Source organism: Salvelinus fontinalis, chromosome 24, assembly GCF_029448725.1.
Source record: "Salvelinus fontinalis isolate EN_2023a chromosome 24, ASM2944872v1, whole genome shotgun sequence".
In the NCBI taxonomy this organism is placed as follows: Eukaryota; Metazoa; Chordata; class Actinopteri; order Salmoniformes; family Salmonidae; genus Salvelinus; species Salvelinus fontinalis.
This window is the reverse complement of record NC_074688.1, coordinates 37844172-37863728: the sequence shown is the minus strand read 5'-3', so window position 1 is coordinate 37863728 and position 19557 is coordinate 37844172. Positions and strand designations below refer to the sequence as shown.

Here is a 19557-nt window from a genome sequence, read left to right as displayed (position 1 = left end):
CTGGCATTCTGCCACAGGTATGCTGATGATGGATTGGCCTCACACTACTAGAATCTGAAGTCAAAGGCCTTCTGTTTACCGATGATCTGGTACTTCTGTCCCCAACCAAGGAGAGCCTACAGCAGCACCTGGGCCCTGACAATAAATCTCAGTAAGACAAAAATAATGTTCCAAATAACAATAATTGGCCTAAACATCAACACCACAGGTAACGATCTGAGAGACAAGAAGAAATTCTAAGCCATCAAAAGGAACATAAAATTCGACATACCAATTAGGATCTGGCTAAAAAATACTTGAATCAGTTATAGAACCCATTGCCGTCTATAGTTGTGAGGTCTGGGATCCGCTCACCAACCAAGAATTCACAAAATGGGACAAACACCAAAATGAGGCTCTGCATGCAGAATTTTGCAAAAACATCCTCTGTGTACAACGTAAAACACCAAATAATGCACGCAGAGCAGAAAAAGGACAATACCCTGCAATTATCAAAATCCGATAAATTTGACAACCAGCGATTCCCAAACCTTCCATAACAAAGCCATCACCTACAGAGAAATGAACCTGGAGAAGAGTCCCCTAAGCAAGCTGGTCCTGGGGCTCTGTTCACAAACACAAACACACCCCACAGAGCCCCAGGACAGCAACACAATTAGACCCAACTAAATCATGAGAAAACAAAAAGAGAATTACTTGACACATTGGAAAGAATTAACAAAACAACAGAGCAGACTAGAATGCTATTTGGCCCTAAACAGCGAGTACACAGTGGCAGAATACCTGACCACTGTGACTGACCCAAACTTAAGGGAAGCTTTGAGTATGTACAGACTCCTTGAGCATAGCCTTGCTGTTAAGAGAGGCCGCCATAGGCAGACCTGGCTCTCAAAAGAAGACAGGCTATGTGCACACTGCCCACAAAATGAGGTGGAAACTGAGCTGCACTTCCTAACCTCCTGCCAAATGTATGACCATATGTGTGACACATATTTCCCTCAGATTACACAGACCCACAAAGAATTCGAAAACAAATCCAATTTTGATAAACTCCCATATCTACTGGGTGAAATTCCACAGTGTGACATCACAGCAGCAAGACTTGTGACCTGTTGTCACAAGAAAAGGGCAACCAGTGAAGAACAAACACCATTGTAAATACAACCTATATTTATTTTTATTTGTTTTCCCCTTTGTACTTTAACTATTTGCACACCATTAGAACACTGTATGTAGCCATAATATGACCTTTGAAATGTCTCTATTCCTTTGAAACTTGAGCGTAATGTTTACAGTTAATTTCTGATTATTTACTTAACCTTTGTTTATTATCGGTTTCACTTGCTTTGGCAACGTAAACATGTTTCCACAGGCCAATAACGCCCTTTGAATTGAATTGAATTACATTTAATTGAGAGAGAGAGAGAGAGAGAGAGAGAGAGAGAGAGAGAGAGAGTATGAAAGAGAGAATGAAAGAGAGAGAGAATGAAAGAGAGAGACAGAGCGAGAGAGAGAGACAGAGAGAGACAGAGAATGAAAGAGAGAGACAGAGAGAGAATGAAAGAGAGAGATAATTAAAGATAGACAGAGAGACAGAGAGAGAGAGAGACAGAGAGAGACAGAGAATGAAAGAGAGAGACAGAGAGAGAGAGAGAGAGAGAGAGAGAGAGAGAGAGAGAGAGAGAATGAATGAATGAAAGAGAGAGAGAGAATGAAAGAGAGAGAGAATGAAACAGAGAGAGAGAGACAGAATGAAAGAGAGAGAGCGAGAGAGAGAGGCAGCGAGAGAGAGGGAGAGTATGAAAGAGAGAGAATGAGAGAGAGAGAGAGAGAGAGAGAGAGAGAGAGAGAGAGAGAGAGAAAGAGAGAGACAGCGAGAGAGAGAGTATGAAAGAGAGAGAGAGACAGCGAGAGTATGAGAGAGAGAGAGAGAGAGAGAGAGAGAGGGAGAGAGAGAGAGAGACCGAGAGAGAGAGAGAGAGAGAGAGAGAGAGAGAGAGACCGAGACCGAGCCCGAGACTGAGACTGAGACCGAGACCGAGAGACCCATCCATAAAACACCCAGCTCCGCTCCGGCCATTATTATGAGCCGTCCTCCCTTCAGCAGCCTCCACTGCTCTCCATCTACCATGTTCCAGACCCACACAAAGTCAGCAGCCTCCACTGCTCTCCATCTACCATGTTCCAGACCCACACAAAGTCAGCAGCCTCCACTGCTCTCCATCTACCATGTTCCAGACCCACACAAAGTCAGCAGCCTCCACTGCTCTCCATCTACCATGTTCCAGACCCACACAAAGTCAGCAGCCTCCACTGCTCTCCTTCTACCATGTTCCAGACCCACACAAAGTCAGCAGCCTCCACTGCTCTCCATCTACCATGTTCCAGACCCACACAAAGTCAGCAGCCTCCACTGCTCTCCATCTACCATGTTCCAGACCCACACAAAGTCAGCAGCCTCCACTGCTCTACATCTACCATGTTCCAGACCCACACAAAGTCAGCAGCCTCCACTGCTCTCCATCTACCATGTTCCAGACCCACACAAAGTCAGCAGCCTCCACTGCTCTCCATCTACCATGTTCCAGACCCACACAAAGTCAGCAGCCTCCACTGCTCTCCATCTACCATGTTCCAGACCCACACAAAGTCAGCAGCCTCCACTGCTCTCCATCTACCATGTTCCAGACCCACACAAAGTCAGCAGCCTCCACTGCTCTCCATCTACCATGTTCCAGACCCACACAAAGTCAGCAGCCTCCACTGCTCTCCATCTACCATGTTCCAGACCCACACAAAGTCAGCAGCCTCCACTGCTCTCCATCTACCATGTTCCAGACCCACACAAAGTCAGCAGCCTCCACTGCTCTCCATCTACCATGTTCCAGACCCACACAAAGTCAGCAGCCTCCACTGCTCTCCATCTACCATGTTCCAGACCCAAGTCAGCAGCCTCCACTGCTCTCCTTCTACCATGTTCCAGACCCACACAAAGTCAGCAGCCTCCACTGCTCTCCTTCTACCATGTTCCAGACCCACACAAAGTCAGCAGCCTCCACTGCTCTCCTTCTACCATGTTCCAGACCCACACAAAGTCAGCAGCCTCCACTGCTCTCCATCTACCATGTTCCAGACCCACACAAAGTCAGCAGCCTCCACTGCTCTCCATCTACCATGTTCCAGACCCAAGTCAGCAGCCTCCACTGCTCTCCTTCTACCATGTTCCAGACCCACACAAAGTCAGCAGCCTCCACTGCTCTCCTTCTACCATGTTCCAGACCCACACAAAGTCAGCAGCCTCCACTGCTCTCCATCTACCATGTTCCAGACCCAAGTCAGCAGCCTCCACTGCTCTCCTTCTACCATGTTCCAGACCCACACAAAGTCAGCAGCCTCCACTGCTCTCCATCTACCATGTTCCAGACCCACACAAAGTCAGCAGCCTCCACTGCTCTCCTTCTACCATGTTCCAGACCCACACAAAGTCAGCAGCCTCCACTGCTCTCCTTCTACCATGTTCCAGACCCACACAAAGTCAGCAGCCTCCACTGCTCTCCATCTACCATGTTCCAGACCCAAGTCAGCAGCCTCCACTGCTCTCCATCTACCATGTTCCAGACCCACACAAAGTCAGCAGCCTCCACTGCTCTCCATCTACCATGTTCCAGACCCACACAAAGTCAGCAGCCTCCACTGCTCTCCATCTACCATGTTCCAGACCCACACAAAGTCAGCAGCCTCCACTGCTCTCCATCTACCATGTTCCAGACCCACACAAAGTCAGCAGCCTCCACTGCTCTCCATCTACCATGTTCCAGACCCAAGTCAGCAGCCTCCACTGCTCTCCTTCTACCATGTTCCAGACCCACACAAAGTCAGCAGCCTCCACTGCTCTCCTTCTACCATGTTCCAGACCCACACAAAGTCAGCAGCCTCCACTGCTCTCCTTCTACCATGTTCCAGACCCACACAAAGTCAGCAGCCTCCACTGCTCTCCATCTACCATGTTCCAGACCCACACAAAGTCAGCAGCCTCCACTGCTCTCCATCTACCATGTTCCAGACCCAAGTCAGCAGCCTCCACTGCTCTCCTTCTACCATGTTCCAGACCCACACAAAGTCAGCAGCCTCCACTGCTCTCCTTCTACCATGTTCCAGACCCACACAAAGTCAGCAGCCTCCACTGCTCTCCATCTACCATGTTCCAGACCCAAGTCAGCAGCCTCCACTGCTCTCCTTCTACCATGTTCCAGACCCACACAAAGTCAGCAGCCTCCACTGCTCTCCATCTACCATGTTCCAGACCCACACAAAGTCAGCAGCCTCCACTGCTCTCCTTCTACCATGTTCCAGACCCACACAAAGTCAGCAGCCTCCACTGCTCTCCTTCTACCATGTTCCAGACCCACACAAAGTCAGCAGCCTCCACTGCTCTCCATCTACCATGTTCCAGACCCAAGTCAGCAGCCTCCACTGCTCTCCTTCTACCATGTTCCAGACCCACACAAAGTCAGCAGCCTCCACTGCTCTCCATCTACCATGTTCCAGACCCACACAAAGTCAGCAGCCTCCACTGCTCTCCATCTACCATGTTCCATACCCACACAAAGTCAGCAGCCTCCACTGCTCTCCATCTACCATGTTCCAGACCCACACAAAGTCAGCAGCCTCCACTGCTCTCCTTCTACCATGTTCCAGACCCACACAAAGTCGGCAGCCTCCACTGCTCTCCATCTACCATGTTCCAGACCCACACAAAGTCAGCAGCCTCCACTGCTCTCCTTCTACCATGTTCCAGACCCACACAAAGTCAGCAGCCTCCACTGCTCTACATCTACCATGTTCCAGACCCACACAAAGTCAGCAGCCTCCACTGCTCTCCATCTACCATGTTCCAGACCCACACAAAGTCAGCAGCCTCCACTGCTCTACATCTACCATGTTCCAGACCCACACAAAGTCAGCAGCCTCCACTGCTCTCCTTCTACCATGTTCCAGACCCACACAAAGTCAGCAGCCTCCACTGCTCTCCATCTACCATGTTCCAGACCCACACAAAGTCAGCAGCCTCCACTGCTCTACATCTACCATGTTCCAGACCCACACAAAGTCAGCAGCCTCCACTGCTCTCCATCTACCATGTTCCAGACCCACACAAAGTCAGCAGCCTCCACTGCTCTCCTTCTACCATGTTCCAGACCCACACAAAGTCAGCAGCCTCCACTGCTCTACATCTACCATGTTCCAGACCCACACAAAGTCAGCAGCCTCCACTGCTCTCCATCTACCATGTTCCAGACCCACACAAAGTCAGCAGCCTCCACTGCTCTCCATCTACCATGTTCCAGACCCACACAAAGTCAGCAGCCTCCACTGCTCTCCATCTACCATGTTCCAGACCCACACAAAGTCAGCAGCCTCCACTGCTCTCCTTCTACCATGTTCCAGACCCACACAAAGTCAGCAGCCTCCACTGCTCTCCATCTACCATGTTCCAGACCCACACAAAGTCAGCAGCCTCCACTGCTCTCCATCTACCATGTTCCAGACCCACACAAAGTCAGCAGCCTCCACTGCTCTCCATCTACCATGTTCCAGACCCACACAAAGTCAGCAGCCTCCACTGCTCTCCATCTACCATGTTCCAGACCCACACAAAGTCAGCAGCCTCCACTGCTCTCCATCTACCATGTTCCAGACCCACACAAAGTCAGCAGCCTCCACTGCTCTCCATCTACCATGTTCCAGACCCACACAAAGTCAGCAGCCTCCACTGCTCTCCATCTACCATGTTCCAGACCCACACAAAGTCAGCAGCCTCCACTGCTCTCCATCTACCATGTTCCAGACCCACACAAAGTCAGCAGCCTCCACTGCTCTCCATCTACCATGTTCCAGACCCACACAAAGTCAGCAGCCTCATACATACAGCAGTGTAACAGTATCTTTATGGGACGTTAGTGTTCTGTCTGTCTACTGTTTTTATAGCCTTGTTTATCAGATAGAGAGCAACAAAACCTCAAGGGCATGTACAACTGGAGACTTAAACCTGGCAAAACATCTAACAACTCGGGTGAGATTTAGCCTGTAATATAGTGTGATTTATTACTTATTTCATTCACTTGATTAAAATGTCATAATTTATTAAAACTCAAAATGATCTTAAATTATCTTGTGTGAATATGCAAATGAACATTATTTTTCAAGGAACATCTGTAGCCTATAATTAGACTGACAACGTTGTGGTTGTGGACTTAAATCATTGGAAGAGTAAATCAATTATTACATTTGTATGTATCTAAATAAAATGTACTGTTAGTTTTATAATACTCCGATATTTTTGCAGTGAGCTGTCGCACCAATATTTCAAACGGAGTCCACTGTCTCTTTAAAAGCGTGGGTACATTCTAACCCCACCCTTCAAAGCCTTTAACCAATCCTCTACCATGACACATTATGAATCGTCTTCTGCAGGTGGTCCAATCGCAAACCGGCTTGCAATTTCAGGCCACTAAGAGCATATTCATTACATCCATTCTGTTGCAAAACGTTTCTAAAACGGAAGCAAATGGAAGGAAACGGGGCGGGACCTACCTGAATTTATCCAATAGAAACTTTCGGTTTCGTTGCAAAACGCAACTGTTTGGACTAATGATTACACCAGACTCTAGTAAAGTAAGGGGTGACGCGTTTGCGGCGATACAATTGAAAAGAAAGCAGGAACAAGTAATAGTGTGTGTCGCGATCAGTGGAACAACAAGGGAGCAAATAGAACGGATGGAATGTAGGAGTAACGGTGTTCAACCATTAGATACGCAGCTTGATCAACTCTCCCCCGCGCTGGATCCTCTACATTTAGGTGGGTGTTTTTGTATTTTATCAAAGGAAAGAAGATTGCGACAGTGGAGAAATGTTCCTCTCTTTTTTTTTATTTTTCTTCCTTTGCTCTTCTCTTCCAGCATCAGCGGCGCTAACCGCGACTGTCTACTTAGTAGAATACCAATCACTGCACATTCTGAGCATAACTCATTCGGAAGTCTTTTTTACTATGTCGTTTTTAGCTCAGATCTATCTATAATTCGTCATTCTTTGGCATTCGCTGATAGCTTTGCATCACTGTAGAAACGTTTTAGCACGTGCCGCCCGGTGTATGAAGGCTGAACATGTATCACGTCTTGGCGTAACGATAAACATGATCTGTCAAGCCCATGACAAATAGACATCTACATTGATCGAGGGTTTTGTCTCTGTATTGGAAGTAACGTCTTTTTAACCAGAACATTTTATGCAGCCTATAAATAATGCGCGTATCTTAAACAATGGTGCACACATCAACAGTTACAACTAAACAGCAAACATTGCTGCTGCTGATGATGATGATGATGATGATTTGGGGGGGGGGGGGGTGATGATCGACCTATGTATCTGTAGCGGAGGGTTGTGTAAACGGAAGACTGACGTAGGTACCGCAGGTAAAATCCCGTCGTTAGTTTTTTACCTTGGATATGTCCACATCAGACGATATCTTGTATGTAGACTATTGCGGTGTAATCCTTACTGGTCAGCATTGCACAGGATTTATGTTGGACGGAATTATGCAAACGTGATAATGTGTTTAAAGTGTTCCAAGGGATGCCTCCTACACTTGACCTTCAAGGCCTATATGGAGCCTAATTGCTCAAGACCAATCTTTTTGAATCTCGGCAACCAGCGATGAAGTAGGTCTACCTCGGATGTTTTGCTATTAGCGGTCTGCAGTAACCATAACTGAAGGAATGGGTTAACATGAATGTGTTTCCATTACAGACCATTCCTACAGCTGTTGACAAAACTTCTCATTTCTCTGTGTCATGTTGAAAAGAAATGTGGACGCCAGATATTTGGTGTTCTCCAGTTCACTCTCTATTAGCAATAACCGAAAGACCAAGCAGGGAGGATTATATAATAGCTATTTGTGTGGTTATTATAGTATAAATATGATTCATATTACAAAATGTTTTGAGCCCATGGTTGTTATAGCGATGGAACTCTTGGTAGAAAGTGGTTGATTTATTTGTTTCATAGACGGAGTAGACTCTATGTTTATTCATATTCTGGTGACATGGTACCCGAAGCAGCCCGTACCCCACGCAGCCCGTACCCCACGCAGCCCGTACCCTACGCAGCCGTACGCCATGCAGCCCGTACCCTACGCAGCCGTACTCCACGCAGCCCGTACCCTACGCAGCCGTACCCCATGCAGCCCGTACCCTACGCAGCCGTACTCCACGCAGCCCGTACCCTACGCAGCCGTACCCCATGCAGCCCGTACCCTACGCAGCCGTACTCCACGCAGCCCGTACCCTACGCAGCCGTACTCCACGCAGCCCGTACCCTACGCAGCCGTACCCCATGCAGCCCGTACCCTACGCAGCCGTACTCCACGCAGCCCGTACCCTACGCAGCCGTACTCCACGCAGCCCGTACCCTACGCAGCCCGTACTCCACGCAGCCCGTACCCTACGCAGCCGTACCCTACGCAGCCCGTACCCTACGCAGCCGTACCCCACGCAGCCCGTACCCTACGCAGCCGTACCCTACGCAGCCCGTACCCTACGCAGCCGTACCCCACGCAGCCCGTACCCTACGCAGCCGTACCCCATGCAGCCCGTACCCTACGCAGCCGTACTCCACGCAGCCCGTACCCTACGCAGCCGTACTCCACGCAGCCCGTACCCTACGCAGCCGTACTCCACGCAGCCCGTACCCTACGCAGCCGTACTCCACGCAGCCCGTACCCTACGCAGCCGTACTCCACGCAGCCCGTACCCTACGCAGCCGTACTCCACGCAGCCCGTACCCTACGCAGCCGTACCCCACGCAGCCCGTACCCTACGCAGCCGTACTCCACGCAGCCCGTACCCTACGCAGCCGTACCCCATGCAGCCCGTACCCTACGCAGCCCGTACCCCATGCAGCCCGTACCCTACGCAGCCGTACCCTACGCAGCCGTACTCCACGCAGCCCGTACCCTACGCAGCCGTACTCCACGCAGCCCGTACCCTACGCAGCCGTACTCCACGCAGCCCGTACCCTACGCAGCCGTACTCCACGCAGCCCGTACCCTACGCAGCCGTACTCCACGCAGCCCGTACCCTACGCAGCCGTACTCCACGCAGCCCGTACCCTACGCAGCCGTACCCTACGCAGCCCGTACCCTACGCAGCCGTACCCTACGCAGCCGTACCCTACGCAGCCGTACCCTACGCAGCCGTACCCTACGCAGCCGTACCCTACGCAGCCCGTACCCTACGCAGCCGTACCCTACGCAGCCGTACCCTACGCAGCCCGTACCCTACGCAGCCGTACTCCACGCAGCCCGTACCCTACGCAGCCGTACTCCACGCAGCCCGTACCCTACGCAGCCGTACTCCACGCAGCCCGTACCCTACGCAGCCGTACTCCACGCAGCCCGTACCCTACGCAGCCGTACTCCACGCAGCCCGTACCCTACGCAGCCGTACTCCACGCAGCCCGTACCCTACGCAGCCGTACTCCACGCAGCCCGTACCCTACGCAGCCGTACCCTACGCAGCCAGTACCCTACGCAGCCGTACCCTACGCAGCCGTACCCTACGCAGCCGTACCCTACGCAGCCGTACCCTACGCAGCCGTACCCTACGCAGCCGTACCCTACGCAGCCCGTACCCTACGCAGCCGTACTCCACGCAGCCCGTACCCCACGCAGCCCGTACTCCACGCAGCCCGTACCCTACGCAGCCGTACTCCACGCAGCCCGTACCCTACGCAGCCGTACCCCATGCAGCCCGTACCCTACGCAGCCGTACGCCAAGCAGCCCGTACCCTACGCAGCCGTACCCCATGCAGCCCGTACCCTACGCAGCCGTACCCTACGCAGCCCGTACCCTACGCAGCCGTACCCTACGCAGCCGTACCCTACGCAGCCGTACCCTACGCAGCCGTACCCTACGCAGCCGTACCGTACCCTACGCAGCCGTACTCCACGCAGCCCGTACCCTACGCAGCCGTACTCCACGCAGCCCGTACCCCACGCAGCCCGTACCCTACGCAGCCGTACTCCACGCAGCCCGTACCCCACGCAGCCCGTACTCCACGCAGCCCGTACCCTACGCAGCCGTACTCCACGCAGCCCGTACCCTACGCAGCCGTACTCCACGCAGCCCGTACCCTACGCAGCCGTACTCCACGCAGCCCGTACCCTACGCAGCCGTACTCCACGCAGCCCGTACCCTACGCAGCCGTACTCCACGCAGCCCGTACCCTACGCAGCCGTACCCCATGCAGCCCGTACCCTACGCAGCCGTACTCCACGCAGCCCGTACCCTACGCAGCCGTACCCCATGCAGCCCGTACCCTACGCAGCCGTACCCCATGCAGCCCGTACCCTACGCAGCCGTACCCTACGCAGCCGTACTCCACGCAGCCCGTACCCTACGCAGCCGTACTCCACGCAGCCCGTACCCTACGCAGCCGTACTCCACGCAGCCCGTACCCTACGCAGCCGTACTCCACGCAGCCCGTACCCCACGCAGCCCGTACCCTACGCAGCCGTACTCCACGCAGCCCGTACCCCACGCAGCCCGTACTCCACGCAGCCCGTACCCTACGCAGCCGTACTCCACGCAGCCCGTACCCTACGCAGCCGTACCCCATGCAGCCCGTACCCTACGCAGCCGTACGCCATGCAGCCCGTACCCTACGCAGCCGTACCCCATGCAGCCCGTACCCTACGCAGCCGTACCCTACGCAGCCGTACCCTACGCAGCCGTACCCTACGCAGCCGTACCCTACGCAGCCGTATTCCACGCAGCCCGTACCCTACGCAGCCCGTACTCCACGCAGCCCGTACCCCACGCAGCCCGTACTCCACGCAGCCCGTACCCTACGCAGCCGTACTCCACGCAGCCCGTACCCTACGCAGCCGTACTCCACGCAGCCCGTACCCTACGCAGCCCGTACCCTACGCAGCCGTACTCCACGCAGCCCGTACCCTACGCAGCCGTACCCCACGCAGCCCGTACCCTACGCAGCCGTACTCCACGCAGCCCGTACCCTACGCAGCCGTACCCCACGCAGCCCGTACCCTACGCAGCCGTACTCCACGCAGCCCGTACCCTACGCAGCCGTACCCCACGCAGCCCGTACCCTACGCAGCCGTACCCCACGCAGCCCGTACCCTACGCAGCCGTACCCTACGCAGCCGTACTCCACGCAGCCCGTACCCTACGCAGCCGTACCCCACGCAGCCCGTACCCTACGCAGCCGTACTCCACGCAGCCCGTACCCTACGCAGCCGTACCCCATGCAGCCCGTACCCTACGCAGCCGTACCCCATGCAGCCCGTACCCTACGCAGCCGTACCCCACGCAGCCCGTACCCTACGCAGCCGTACCCCACGCAGCCCGTACCCTACGCAGCCGTACCCTGCGCAGCCCGTACCCTACGCAGCCCGTACCCTACGCAGCCGTACCCTACGCAGCCGTACCCTACGCAGCCGTACTCCACGCAGCCCGTACCCTACGCAGCCGTACTCCACGCAGCCCGTACCCTACGCAGCCGTACTCCACGCAGCCCGTACCCTACGCAGCCGTACTCCACGCAGCCCGTACCCTACGCAGCCGTACTCCACGCAGCCCGTACCCTACGCAGCCGTACTCCACGCAGCCCGTACCCTACGCAGCCGTACCCTACGCAGCCCGTACCCTACGCAGCCGTACCCTACGCAGCCGTACCCTACGCAGCCGTACCCTACGCAGCCGTACCCTACGCAGCCCGTACCCTACGCAGCCGTACCCTACGCAGCCGTACCCTTTGCAGCCGTACCCTACGCAGCCCGTACCCTACGCAGCCGTACTCCACGCAGCCCGTACCCTACGCAGCCGTACTCCACGCAGCCCGTACCCCACGCAGCCCGTACCCTACGCAGCCGTACTCCACGCAGCCCGTACCCTACGCAGCCCGTACCCTACGCAGCCGTACCCTACGCAGCCCGTACCCTACGCAGCCCGTACCCTACGCAGCCCGTACCCTACGCAGCCCGTACCCTACGCAGCCGTACTCCACGCAGCCCCTACCCCACGCAGCCGTACTCCACGCAGCCGTACCCTACGCCGCCCGTACCCTACGCAGCCGTACTCCACGCAGCCCGTACCCTACGCAGCCCGTACCATACGCAGCCGTACCCCATGCAGCCCGTACCCTACGCAGCCCGTACCCTACGCAGCCCGTACCCTACGCAGCCCGTACCCTACGCAGCCCGTACTCCACGCAGCCCGTACCCTACGCAGCCCGTACCCTACGCAGCCGTACCCTACGCAGCCCGTACTCCACGCAGCCCGTACCCTACGCAGCCCGTACCCTACGCAGCCCGTAGCCTACGCAGCCCGTACCCTACGCAGCCCGTACTCCACGCAGCCCGTACCCTACGCAGCCCGTACCCTACGCAGCCGTACCCTACGCAGCCGTACCCTACGCAGCCGTACCCTACGCAGCCCGTACCCTACGCAGCCGTACCCTACGCAGCCGTACCCTTTGCAGCCGTACCCTACGCAGCCCGTACCCTACGCAGCCGTACTCCACGCAGCCCGTACCCTACGCAGCCGTACTCCACGCAGCCCGTACCCCACGCAGCCCGTACCCTACGCAGCCGTACTCCACGCAGCCCGTACCCTACGCAGCCCGTACCCTACGCAGCCGTACCCTACGCAGCCCGTACCCTACGCAGCCCGTACCCTACGCAGCCCGTACCCTACGCAGCCCGTACCCTACGCAGCCGTACTCCACGCAGCCCCTACCCCACGCAGCCGTACTCCACGCAGCCGTACCCTACGCCGCCCGTACCCTACGCAGCCGTACTCCACGCAGCCCGTACCCTACGCAGCCCGTACCATACGCAGCCGTACCCCATGCAGCCCGTACCCTACGCAGCCCGTACCCTACGCAGCCCGTACCCTACGCAGCCCGTACCCTACGCAGCCCGTACTCCACGCAGCCCGTACCCTACGCAGCCCGTACCCTACGCAGCCGTACCCTACGCAGCCCGTACTCCACGCAGCCCGTACCCTACGCAGCCCGTACCCTACGCAGCCCGTAGCCTACGCAGCCCGTACCCTACGCAGCCCGTACTCCACGCAGCCCGTACCCTACGCAGCCCGTACCCTACGCAGCCCGTACCCTACGCAGCCGTACCCCACGCAGCCCGTACCCTACGCAGCCGTACCCCACGCAGCCCGTACCCTACGCAGCCGTACCCTGCGCAGCCCGTACCCTACGCAGCCCGTACCCTACGCAGCCGTACCCTACGCAGCCGTACCCTACGCAGCCGTACTCCACGCAGCCCGTACCCTACGCAGCCGTACTCCACGCAGCCCGTACCCTACGCAGCCGTACTCCACGCAGCCCGTACCCTACGCAGCCGTACTCCACGCAGCCCGTACCCTACGCAGCCGTACTCCACGCAGCCCGTACCCTACGCAGCCGTACCCTACGCAGCCCGTACCCTACGCAGCCGTACCCTACGCAGCCGTACCCTACGCAGCCGTACCCTACGCAGCCGTACCCTACGCAGCCCGTACCCTACGCAGCCGTACCCTACGCAGCCGTACCCTTTGCAGCCGTACCCTACGCAGCCCGTACCCTACGCAGCCGTACTCCACGCAGCCCGTACCCTACGCAGCCGTACTCCACGCAGCCCGTACCCCACGCAGCCCGTACCCTACGCAGCCGTACTCCACGCAGCCCGTACCCCACGCAGCCCGTACCCCACGCAGCCGTACCCCACGCAGCCCGTACCCTACGCAGCCGTACCCTACGCAGCCGTACCCCACGCAGCCCGTACCCCACGCAGCCGTACCCCACGCAGCCCGTACCCTACGCAGCCCGTACCCTACGCAGCCGTACCCCACGCAGCCGTACCCCACGCAGCCCGTACCCCACGCAACCCGTACCCCACGCAGCCCGTACCCTACGCAGCCCGTACCCCACGCAGCCCGTACCCCACGCAGCCGTACTCCACGCAGCCCGTACCCTACGCAGCCGTACTCCACGCAGCCCGTACCCTACGCAGCCCGTACCCTACGCAGCCGTACCCTACGCAGCCCGTACCCTACGCAGCCCGTACCCTACGCAGCCCGTACCCTACGCAGCCCGTACCCTACGCAGCCGTACTCCACGCAGCCCCTACCCCACGCAGCCGTACTCCACGCAGCCGTACCCTACGCCGCCCGTACCCTACGCAGCCGTACTCCACGCAGCCCGTACCCTACGCAGCCGTACTCCATGCAGCCCGTACCCTACGCAGCCGTACTCCACGCAGCCCGTACTCCACGCAGCCCGTACCATACGCAGCCGTACTCCACGCAGCCCGTACCCTACGCAGCCGTACTCCACGCAGCCCGTACCCTACGCAGCCGTACTCCACGCAGCCCGTACCCTACGCAGCCGTACTCCACGCAGCCCGTACCCTACGCAGCCCGTACCCTACGCAGCCCGTACCCTACGCAGCCCGTACTCCACGCAGCCCGTACCCTACGCAGCCGTACCCCATGCAGCCCGTACCCTACGCAGCCCGTACCCTACGCAGCCCGTACCCTACGCAGCCCGTACCCTACGCAGCCCGTACTCCACGCAGCCCGTACCCTACGCAGCCCGTACCCTACGCAGCCGTACCCCATGCAGCCCGTACTCCACGCAGCCCGTACCCTACGCAGCCCGTACCCTACGCAGCCCGTAGCCTACGCAGCCCGTACCCTACGCAGCCCGTACTCCACGCAGCCCGTACCCTACGCAGCCCGTACCCTACGCAGCCCGTACCCTACGCAGCCCGTACCCCACGCAGCCCGTACCCCACGCAGCCCGTACCCCACGCAGCCCGTACCCTACGCAGCCGTACCCCATGCAGCCCGTACCCTACGCAGCCGTACTCCACGCAGCCTGTACCCTACGCAGCCCGTACCCTACGCAGCCCGTACCCTACGCAGCCCGTACCCCACGCAGCCGTACTCCACGCAGCCCGTACTCCACGCAGCCGTACCCTACGCAGCCCGTACCCTACGCAGCCCGTACCCCACGCAGCCCGTACCCCACGCAGCCGTACTCCACGCAGCCCGTACCCTACGCAGCCCGTACCCTACGCAGCCCGTACCCCACGCAGCCCGTACCCCACGCAGCCCGTACCCCACGCAGCCGTACTCCACGCAGCCCGTACCCTACGCAGCCCGTACCCTACGCAGCCGTACCCCACGCAGCCCGTACCCTACGCAGCCCGTACCCTACGCAGCCCGTACCCCACGCAGCCCGTACCCTACGCAGCCCGTACCCTACTCAGCCCGTACCCCACGCAGCCGTACCCTACGCAGCCCGTACCCCACGCAGCCCGTACCCCACGCAGCCCGTACCCCACGCAGCCCGTACCCCACGCAGCCCGTACCCCACGCAGCCGTACTCCACGCAGCCCGTACCCTACGCAGCCCGTACCCCACGCAGCCCGTACCCCACGCAGCCCGTACCCCACGCAGCCCGTACCCCACGCAGCCCGTACCCCACGCAGCCCGTACCCTACGCAGCCCGTACCCCACGCAGCCCGTACCCCACGCAGCCCGTACCCCACGCAGCACGTACCCCACGCAGCCCGTACCCTACGCAGCCGTACCCTACGCAGCCGTACCCTACGCAGCCCGTACCCTACGCAGCCCGTACCCCACGCAGCCCGTACCCCACGCAGCCCGTACCCTACGCAGCCCGTACCCTACGCAGCCCGTACCCCACGCAGCCCGTACCCTACGCAGCCCGTACCCTACGCAGCCCGTACCCCACGCAGCCCGTACCCCACGCAGCCCGTACCCCACGCAGCCCGTACCCTACGCAGCCCTTACCCTACGCAGCCCGTACCCTACGCAGCCCGTACCCTACGCAGCCCGTACCCTACGCAGCCCGTACCCTACGCAGCCCGTACCCTACGCAGCCCGTACCCTACGCAGCCCGTACCCTACGCAGCCCGTACCCTACGCAGCCCGTACCCTACGCAGCCCGTACCCTACGCAGCCCGTACCCCACGCAGCCCGTACCCCACGCAGCCCGTACCCCACGCAGCCCGTACCCCACGCAGCCCGTACCCCACGCAGCCCGTACCCCACGCAGCCCGTACCCCACGCAGCCCGTACCCTACGCAGCCCGTACCCCATGCAGCCCGTACCCCATGCAGCCCGTACCCCATGCAGCCCGTACCCCATGCAGCCCGTACCCCATGCAGCCCGTACCCCACGCAGCCCGTACCCCACGCAGCCCGTACCCTACGCAGCCCGTACCCCACGCAGCCCGTACCCCACGCAGCCCGTACCCCACGCAGCCCGTACCCCACGCAGCCCGTACCCTACGCAGCCCGTACCTCACGCAGCCCGTACCCTACGCAGCCCGTACCCCATGCAGCCCGTACCCCATGCAGCCCGTACCCCATGCAGCCCGTACCCCATGCAGCCCGTACCCTACGCAGCCCGTACCCCACGCAGCCCGTACCCCACGCAGCCCGTACCCCACGCAGCCCGTACCCCACGCAGCCCGTACCCTACGCAGCCCGTACCCCATGCAGCCCGTACCCCATGCAGCCCGTACCCCATGCAGCCCGTACCCTACGCAGCCCGTACCCCACGCAGCCCGTACCCCACGCAGCCCGTACCCCACGCAGCCCGTACCCCACGCAGCCCGTACCCCACGCAGCCCGTACCCCACGCAGCCCGTACCCCACGCAGCCCGTACCCCACGCAGCCCGTACCCCACGCAGCCCGTACCCCACGCAGCCCGTACCCCACGCAGCCCGTACCCCACGCAGCCCGTACCCCACGCAGCCCGTACCCCACGCAGCCCGTACCCTACGCAGCCCGTACCCCACGCAGCCCGTACCCTACGCAGCCCGTACCCCACGCAGCCGTAGATAATTAGAACGTGTTTGTCTATATATATGAATGGACTTCTGCCTTTATGTAGCTAAATACCACAGAGATCCTCTTACATTAGGTAACCTTACAGTCCTGTTGTAAGTCGCTCTGCCTTTATGTAGCTAAATACCACAGAGATCCTCTTACATTAGGTAACCTTACAGTCCTGTTTATCCTATCCTAGGTATTTGATCAAGTAATCCTTCTAACCCCAAGGTGAATGCACCAATTTGTAAGTCGCTCTGGATAAGAGCGTCTGCTAAATGACTTAATGTAAATGTAAATCAAACAACCCATTAAAAGGTCGGCTCTTTCCCTATATGCACATGATCAACAACTAATGCTAGCCAGAGCAATGTGAACTAAAATCGAAATGAAGGAACATTTTAGATAAACACTCTCAAACTTTTTCAGCTAGTTGGCCATCAAAATTGCACTGTTAAACAATGGGGAATTGTATGCTCATCCTTCTGCAGCTTGCCTGCCAATGCATGCTTTGTCCCAATCAAGTACCCAAGCTAACTGGCTAAAGTTGTCTCGCTTGCTAGCTAGCTGCACTACATGGCAAAAAGTATGTGGACACCTGCTCGTCGAACATCTCATTCCAAAACATTGCTGCTATAACAGCCTCCTCTCTTCTGGGAAGGCTTTCCACTAGATGTTGGAACATTGCTGCTATAACAGCCTCCTCTCTTCTGGGAAGGCTTTCCACTAGATGTTGGAACATTGCTGCTATAACAGCCTCCTCTCTTCTGGGAAGGCTTTCCACTAGATGTTGGAACATTGGTGCTATAACAGCCTCCTCTCTTCTGGGAAGGCTTTCCACTAGATGTTGGAACATTGCTGCTATAACAGCCTCCTCTCTTCTGGGAAGGCTTTCCACTAGATGTTGGAACATTGCTGCTATAACAGCCTCCTCTCTTCTGGGAAGGCTTTCCACTAGATGTTGGAACATTGCTGCTATAACAGCCTCCTCTCTTCTGGGAAGGCTTTCCACTAGATGTTGGAACATTGCTGCTAAAACAGCCTCTTCTCGTCTGGGAAGGCTTTCCACTAGATGTTGGAACATTGCTGCTATAACAGCCTCTTCTCGTCTGGGAAGGCTTTCCACTAGATGTTGGAACATTGCTGCTATAACAGCCTCCTCTCTTCTGGGAAGGCTTTCCACTAGATGTTGGAACATTGCTGCAATAACAGCCTCCACTCTTCTGGGAAGGCTTTCCACTAGATGTTGGAACATTGCTGCTAAAACAGCCACTTCTCTTCTGGGAAGGCTTTCCACTAGATGTTGGAACATTACTGCTATAACAGCCTCCTCTCTTCTGGGAAGGCTTTCCACTAGATGTTGGAACATTGCTGCTATAACAGCCTCCTCTCTTCTGGGAAGGCTTTCCACTAGATGTTGGAACATTGCTGCTATAACAGCCTCCTCTCTTCTGGGAAGGCTTTCCTCTAGATGTTGGAACATTGCTGCTATAACAGCCTCCAGTCTTCTGGGAAGGCTTTCCACTAGATGTTGGAACATTGCTGCAATAACAGCCTCCAGTCTTCTGGGAAGGCTTTCCACTAGATGTTGGAACATTGCTGCTATAACAGCCTCCAGTCTTCTGGGAAGGCTTTCCACTAGATGTTGGAACATTGCTGCTATAACAGCCTCCTCTCTTCTGGGAAGGCTTTCCACTAGATGTTGGAACATTGCTGCTGTAACAGCCTCCAGTCTTCTGGGAAGGCTTTCCACTAGATGTTGGAACATTGCTGCTGTAACAGCCTCCACTCTTCTGGGAAGGCTTTCCACTAGATGTTGGAACATTGCTGCTATAACAGCCTCCTCTCTTCTGGGAAGGCTTTCCACTAGATGTTGGAACATTGCTGCTATAACAGCCTCCTCTCTTCTGGGAAGGCTTTCCACTAGATGTTGGAACATTGCTGCTATAACAGCCTCCACTCTTCTGGGAAGGCTTTCCACTAGATGTTGGAACATTGCTGCTATAACAGCCTCCAGTCTTCTGGGAAGGCTTTCCATTAGATGTTGGAACATCGCTGCTATAACAGCCTCCAGTCTTCTGGGAAGGCGTTCCACTAGATGTTGGAACATTGCTGCTATAACAGCCTCCTCTCTTCTGGGAAGGCTTTCCACTAGATGTTGGAACATTGCTGCTGTAACAGCCTCCAGTCTTCTGGGAAGGCTTTCCACTAGATGTTGGAACATTGCTGCTATAACAGCCTCCAGTCTTCTGGGAAGGCTTTCCACTAGATGTTGGAACATTGCTGCTATAACAGCCTCCTCTCTTCTGGGAAGGCTTTCCACTAGATGTTGGAACATTGCTGCTATAACAGCCTCCACTCTTCTGGGAAGGCTTTCCACTAGATGTTGGAACATTGCTGCTATAACAGCCTCCAGTCTTCTGGGAAGGCTTTCCATTAGATGTTGGAACATCGCTGCTATAACAGCCTCCAGTCTTCTGGGAAGGCTTTCCACTAGATGTTGGAACATTGCTGCTATAACAGCCTCCTCTCTTCTGGGAAGGCTTTCCACTAGATGTTGGAACATTGCTGCTGTAACAGCCTCCAGTCTTCTGGGAAGGCTTTCCACTAGATGTTGGAA

At 56.9% G+C, this 19557-nt stretch overlaps 1 protein-coding gene across 3 annotated transcripts in view; it reads left to right on the top strand.

Annotated features, from left to right (window-relative positions):
* The first annotated feature begins 6644 nt into the window (after nucleotides 1–6644).
* The window catches only part of LOC129822396 (protein-tyrosine sulfotransferase 1), a 97350-nt gene continuing 84437 nt past the window's right edge, over nucleotides 6645–19557 (top strand). Inside the window, exon 1 of one of the 3 annotated variants that reach the window (XM_055880649.1) lies at nucleotides 6645–6859. The gene's annotated coding sequence lies outside the window, so the exon portion shown is untranslated. Of the gene's footprint in view, nucleotides 6860–7462; nucleotides 7719–19557 lie in introns of those variants that run through there. The other 2 variants (XM_055880651.1, XM_055880650.1) reach the window with 2 other exon arrangements.